Here is a 7,516-nt window from a genome sequence, read left to right as displayed (position 1 = left end):
GCCTTTTCCCTTCTCTAGGGGATCTTCCCACCCCAGGGATCAAACCCAGGTGTCCCCCATTGCAGGTGGATTCTTTACCAGCTGAGCCACCTGCTGCTGCTGCTGCTAAGTCGCTTCAGTCGTGTCCAACTCTGTGCGACCCCATAGACGGCAGCCCACCAGGCTCCTCTGTCTACAGGATTCTCTAGGCAAGAACACTGGAGTGGGTTGCTATTTCCTTCTCCAATGCAAGAAAGTGAAAAGTGAAAATGAAGTCGCTCAGTCGTGCCCGACTCCTAGCGATCCCATGGACTGCAGCCTACCAGGCTCCCCCGTCCCTGGGATTCTTAAGGCAAGAGTACTGGAGTGGGTTGCCATTGCCTTAAAATATGGAACGCTTCACGAATTTGAGTGTCATCCTTGCACAGGGGCCATGCTAATCTTCTCTGTATCATTCCAATTTTAGTAGATATGCGGCAGAAGCGAGCACCAACATAATCAGTACTTAAAAAGCCCAAGAACGATAGATGGTGTGTCATATACCTGTCAGGCAACATCTAGAACAATTCATTTCCCGGAAGAGTTTTCCTTCAAGAGCAAATCCTAGTGAGGAGTTCAGTTCATTCAATGCAGGCTCTAAATCTTGAGAGCCAGATCACAGAGAACTTCATTCAAATAACACGACATGTGACCGTACACAAAACAGTTTTGTAAAAGAAGCACAGGGAGGCTTAGATGTGTTAGATGTCAGGGCATCTTTGCAATTTTCCACTGTTAAAGGTTTTTACATTCTCACTTCTGGTCTGTCTTCTCACTTCAGGTCTAGCATTCATCAGGCCAGCCCTGGGTGATTCATCTTGGCAACAGCAGGATTGAAAATTAACATAGGGTGCATGAGAGGGGTGCTGTCTATAGGGTGTTGCACAGAGGCTAAAAATAGGTGGGGGTTCCTGGGGAAGGCTCTTTTGTGGCCACAGGCACCACAAAAGGAAAACTCACAGGGGAAATCTGCCCACAAGAGAAGACAAAAGCCCCCGCCTCTGTCACTCCTTTTGCCCCACAGGAAAAGCTCAAGTTGACAGTGAATTTGGTGCTTTCAAAATGTCACAGCCCCCACAGACAGGCTGGCCTTCCTACCCACCCCAGGCCTCCCATCAGAGTCTTTCCTGCTGAGTAAATTCGCTTTCTTAGTTCGTGATCCAGGATCCAGCACGGACGTCTGTCCTTAACTGCCTGCAGCTAAGTTTAGTCAAAGGACTGGTTACGCTAAAGGAAATGTGACATATTGACACACTTGACTAATATGAAAAAAGCAAATCTCTAGAGAAAAAGTGTTGTGTGTATAAAGAAAAAAATAAACATTAATATGTCAAGCATTTATTAAGCACTTTTCTGCCAGGCACTCCTGGTGCCTGAAGATACAAAAAAAAAAAAGATTCCTGGCTGTTAGGGAACTTATGGGCTGGTGGGGAGAGAATCAGATCCAGGAGTGATTTGAGTAAGGAGTGATAAAGGCTGAGGTTGAAGTAAGAACAAAGTGTTCTGGGAGCATAGAATTAGGGAAGTTAAGGCAGGCTGCGAGGGTTGGTCAAGGAGAGTATTTTTTTTTTTTAACTGAAGTATAGTTGATGTATAGTATTATAAAAGTTCAGTTCAGTCGCTCAGTCATCTCCGACTCTCCGCGACCCCATGAATCACAGCACGCCAGGCCTCCCTGTCCATCACCAACCCCCGGAGTTCATTCAAACTCACGTCCATCGAGTCGGTGATCCCATCCAGCCATCTCACTCTCTGTCATCCCCGTCTCCTCCCACCCCCAATCCCTCCCAGCATCAGACTCTTTTCCAGTGAGTCAACTCGTCGCATGAGGTGGCCAAAGTATTGGAGTTTCAGCCCCAGCATCAGTCCTTCCAATGAACACCCAGGATTGATCTCCTTTAGAATGGACTGGTTGGATCTCCTTGCAGTCCAAGGGACTCACTCTCAAGAGTCTTCTCCAGCACCACAGTTCAAAAGCATCAATTCTTTGGCGATCAGCTTTCTTCACAGTCCAACTCTCACATCCATACATGACCATGGGAAAAACCATAGCCTTGACTAGACGGACCTTTGTTGGCAAAGTAATGTCTCTGCTTTTTAATATGCTATCTAGGTTGGTCATAACTTTCCTTCCAAGGAGTAAGCGTCTTTTAATTTCCTGGCTGCAATCAGCATCTGCAGTGATTTTGGAGCCCAAAAAAATAAAGTCTGACACTGTTTCCACTGTTTCCCCATCTATTTCCCATGAAGTGATGGGGACCAGATGCCATGATCTTTGTTTTCTGAATGTTGAGCTTCAAGCCAACCTTTTCACTCTCCTCTTTCACTTTCATCAAGAGGCCTTTTAGTTCCTCTTCATTTTCTGCCATAAGGGTGGTGTCATCTGCATATCTGAGGTGATTGATATTTATCCCGGCAATCTTGATTCCAGCTTGTGCTTCTTCCAGCCCAGAGTTCCTCATGATGTACTCTGCATATAAGTTAAATAAACAGGGTGACAATATACAACCTCGACGTACTCCTTTTCCTATTTGGAACCAGTCTGTTGTTCCATGTACAGTTCTAACTGTTGCTTCCTGACCTGCATACAGGTTTCTCAGGAGGCAGGTCAGGTGGTCTGGTATTCCCATCTTTTTCAGAATTTTCCACAGTTACGGTATAAAATACAGTGATTCACAATTTTAAAGGTCACACCCCATTTATAGTTATTATAAAATACTGCCTATATTCCCTGTGTTGTACATATATCCTGGTAGCTTATTTACTTTATACATAGTAATTTGGATCGCTTAATTCCCATACCCCTATATTGCCCCTTCCCCCTTCCCTCTCCATACTGTAACCACTGGTTTGTTTTCTGTGTCTGTGAGTCTGTTTATTTTTTGTTATATTCACTAGTTGGTTGTATTGTTTTAGATTCCACATATCAGTGATATCATCCAGTATTTGTCTTTCTATGTCTGATTTATTTCACTCAGCATAATACCCTCCAAGTCCATCCATGTTGTTGCAAATGGCAAAATTTCATTCTTTTTTTCTGGCTGAGTAGTATTCCATTGTGTTGTATTCCATATATATGGAATATATATATGCATGCACACACACACATATATATCAATCCTAAAAGAAATGAACCTTGAATATTCATTGGAAGGACTAATGATGAAGCTCCCCTATTTGGGCCACCTGATATGAAGAGCTGACTCATTGGAAAAGACCCTGATGCTCGGAAAGTTTGAAGGAAAAAAGGGAAGGGGGCAGCAGAGGGTGAGATGGTTAGTTAGCATTACCAACTCGATGGATATGAATTTGAGCAAATACCAGGAGACAGTGAAGGACAGGAAAGCCTGGGGGGTCACAAAAAGTCCTATAAGACTTAGCGACTAAACAACAAAATATATATATATATACCACATATTCCTTATCCATTCACTTGTTGTGGACCCTTAGGTTGTCTCCATCTCTTGGCAGCTGTGAATGATGCTGCTGTGAATATCGGGGTGCATGTATCTTTTCAAATTAATGTTTTCCTTCCTTTCAGATATATACTCAGGAGTGGAATTGCTGGGTCATACCAGTCCATTCTAAAGGAGATCAATCCTGGGTGTTCATTGGAAGGACTGATGCTAAAGCTGAAACTGCAATACTTTGGCCACCTCATGCAACGAGTTGACTCACTGGAAAAGACTCTGATGCTAGGAAAGGTTGGGGTGGGAGGAGAAGGGGACGACAGAGAATGAGATGGCTGGATGGCATCACCGACTCTGTGGACGTGAGTTTGAGTGAACTCCGGGAGTTGGTGATGGACAGGGAGGCCTGGCGTGCTGTGGATTCATGGGGTCACAAAGAGTCGGACACAACTGAGCGACTGAACTGAACTGAACTGATGGTAACTCTGTTTGTAGTTTTTCGAGGAACCCCCCATACTGTTTTCCATAGTGGCTGCACCAATTTACATTCCTACCAGCAGTGTGAAAGGGTTCCCTTCTTCCCACATTTTCCCCAACATTTGTTATTTGTGTTCTTTTCGAGGATGGCCATTCTGACAGGTATGAGATGATAAAGGACAGCTTTTAAGGGACAAGTGAAAGTCATTTAGAAAAGCGGGGAGAAAGACATGTCAGGAGAAGGTGGAGTCTGTGGTGAAGCACCCAAGTGTGAAACAAGCAGTTGCACGTGGGCTGGGCTGGGGTGGGGAGGCAGAGTGTGGGCAGGAAGGAGATGAAGCAAATCCATGTGACTGAGCAGAGAAGCTGGAACGGTGCTGTGAAACCTATGGAGAGCCCCTGGGGGATTTTGTTTAAATTAAAACAAATTTTTTTCCTTTTTTTGGTTGCACCGAGCAGCATGAGGGATCGTAGTTCCCCACCTGGGGACTGAACCCGGGCCCCTTGAAGGGGAAGCGCAGAGTCCCAACTGCTGGACCACCAGGAAGGTCCCTGGGGGGTTTTACGTTGCCTTCAGAATGCTTTGGGAGACAGAGTGGCAAACAGACTGGAGTGGATTAGGCATGGAGCTGGCGGCCAGTGAAAGCAGTGACTGGAAAGTGAGGAGAGAGATGGCTAAAGAGATCCAAGAGTGGGGGCAGAGAGGAGGAGAGAGAAGGAGGCATCAGGAGCTTCTAGTTCCTGACCTGGTCTGCTTACTGGGCAAATTGGGAGAAGAGTGGGTGGGGGAAGTGATGGGTTCTCTGTTGGATGTTTTCATCTCAGGGGACCTAGAAACACATGACAGGTGATTGAAAGTGGAGATTTCTAAGAGAATAAAATATTTGGGAGTCATCAGCTTGCTTGAGAAATAGCTGAAGTCAGGTTGAGGGCAAGGTCACCCAGAATTGCGTGTAGATTCTAAGAATCAAGATGGGAACGCCAGCACTTGGGAAGCTGAGGGAAAGAAGCCAGCGAAAAACCTGAGAAAGAACAGCTCAAGAGACGGGAGGGCAATCGGAAGAGGGGGCTATCCCAGACGCTGAAAAAGGTGAGAGGTATGAGAAGATGGTCATCGGAAGAGGCGTCCGGTGTGGCGAGACTGTGTGTCTCTACAGATTGCTCAGCAATTCAGGAAACTTGAGAAAAGGCCAGAGTGAAAGGAAAGAAAGTTTTCCTTACGATAGAATGTTGAATTACTTCAAATACACATTTATACGGTTAAGTAAAGAGGGCCTTCAGGGCTGTGATTGCAAGATTTACCAGTGGTGCGTTGAAAGCATAGAAGAAAAACTTAGCAGCTGTTTCATTTTGTAAGTGAAGAGACAGAGGTAGATGAGGTTAAGGGACGTACCCAACTGAGGGATATTGGATGTGACCAGCTTAGGTCGCACAGCTAAGTAGACCAGGACCAGAATCCATATCTCCAGATAATTTAGCCCTCCGCTGTTTACTCAGTGATTAGTTCTCAAACTGCAGCTTGCCTTAGAGTCACCAGAGGGCTTTTAAAACTAGATTGCCTCAACCCTTTTCTCCCACGCCCCCACCCTGGAGATCTTCGTCCAGTAGGTCCTGGGTAGGGCTTGAAAATGTCTTTCTTACAAGCTCCAGGTCCTCTATTGCTTCTGGCCAGGGACCACACTTTGAGAACCACTGCTCTAGATGCTTCTAGACACTTAAAAGTAGGGAGGATTCTAGAAAGCAGCTGGCTTTCCCAGGATGCTTGACCATTCTCTAAGAAACTCTCAGGATAGTAATACACTTGGAAAGAAATTCATGTGAGTCAGTGTCCCTGTGGAAAGTATGAATATGGAACTGGACTTGACTCATTCAAAGATCTGTCCTGAGTGCCCATGCTGTTCTAGACACTTTTCTTGGCATGGGAGATACAGTCCAAAACTCTGCCCTCAGGGAGCTTACTTTGTTTAGGAGACAGATATATACCAGATAAATAAGTAAAATACAGAATACACTAGTGAGGGTGTTTAAGAGAAAAATAAAGTCAGAGAAAGGAGTAGAAATGTCAGGGCAGGAGGACATATTGAAATTTTAAGCAGGGTGTCTGGGAAGATGAGAGGGCAATGGTGAAGACCTGAAGGAAGGGAGAGATTGAGCTGGGTGAGTGCAAAGGCCCCGAGGTGGGCCCTCTTGGAGACACAGCAGGGAGGCAGTGTGGGTGAAGTGGGGTGAGTCAGGGCAAGAGCAATAGGAAATGAAGTCAGAGATCTCTGAAAGCCAGGTCAATGCTGGGATCTTAGGAATGGATTTTCACATTTAGGAAATTCCTCCATAAAAAGTTGCTCCATTTCTCTTGTACTAAACTGTACTATCTACTGCTAAGGGAACATTAGGTCCCAAACTTGAGCTCTGGCTCTAGGAATACTGAAGGGTTATAGAAATTCCCTCCACAGAGTGGCTAAGGAGTTTGCTCAGCTGCTTGCTTTCTTCTCCCAACAACTGACCAAAGGCCCGTCTGCAGAGACAGACCTAGGAGCAAATGTGTGTCTTTGGCCACCTTCTCCATGTGCATAGGCACGGCCCCACCCCCTTCCTCCTCCATGGCCCATCCCACCCCCACCGCTTCACTGAATGCTGAGAGATTTGCCCTGGCAGTGTCTGCAACATTTTTTCTGTATTACAAATGACATTGTCTGCACTTCTGGGAAAAACGGACCCCACCCACATGAGTCTTGGGCGGTGGCTCAGACCTTCAGTTTGTCAGCCTGCATTCTTTTTATGGTCAAGACTTTTGGATCCTGGTCCACCCCACAAGCACCTGTACTGGGGAAAGAAAAAACCCAATGCACTAAAGGACAGCCTAGGATGTCTCTTTCTGGAAGATTATTGAATTTATAGTCGAATGTATAGAAGGCAAACTATTAGGCTTGATGGAATATGTTCTAAGAAAGCTTTGCATTTTCTAATATTCTCACACACACAGTCTGACCTCAAATAGGATTGGATCTATAGCACAGCAAGGTGTTTGTGGTCTGTGAAGTCTCAGGCTAGGTCCTGCCCCGACACATAGGACCGAGAAGATGTAGTCCTGGGGTCCGGGGGGTTATATCCTAGGCCTCTGACAATAGAGGAGTATTTATGGGAATTTATGTTTTCATGTTGGGACACGAGATGTATTTTCTACCAGAACAAAAGAGAATTCTAAGCTCCCCTCACAGTTTGGTTTTGAGTCTTCAGAGACCATATCTTTTTCCTTGAGTGGAATATAGTTTCTAAGCTAATACTAATATTGGCAAATTAGTAAGTTATCTGTGGGTTAAAATGATAAAGTATTGGATTTAAGAACAAATGAGTTTTCACTGATGACTTTTCTTTCCAGACTTGAATTTCAGGCTCTTAGTGGCCCATGTACCGTAGAGGGTGAGTTTCCCCACCTCTCTGGAACAGCAACTCTGTCCCATCCAGAAAAACATACCACATGTGGGCTGCTCTAGGAACTTAGGTGACCTGTCCCACTCCTGGAGTCTGGGGGCTCTTTGGCACAGGGGCATTTTTTGTTGATCTCTAGAATCTTAGGTGGTGGGGGCTGAAGTGACCTTGAAGGTCAGTTAGTT

General features: G+C 45.4%; 1 non-coding gene across 1 annotated transcript; it reads right to left on the bottom strand.

The window, feature by feature from the left end:
• Positions 1-362: 362 nt before the first annotated feature.
• Positions 363-469, bottom strand: LOC129550839 (U6 spliceosomal RNA). Its single transcript, XR_008684961.1, has one exon. It is a non-coding gene; the product is annotated as a U6 spliceosomal RNA (small nuclear RNA).
• Positions 470-7,516: the final 7,047 nt, after the last annotated feature.

Source organism: Moschus berezovskii, chromosome 21 (assembly GCF_049115385.1).
Source record: "Moschus berezovskii isolate FMDL1 chromosome 21, NW_MosBer_1.0, whole genome shotgun sequence".
NCBI lineage: Eukaryota > Metazoa > Chordata > Mammalia > Artiodactyla > Moschidae > Moschus > Moschus berezovskii.
Note: the sequence above shows the minus strand (reverse complement) of the source record. Positions and strands in the feature narration are given on the sequence as shown.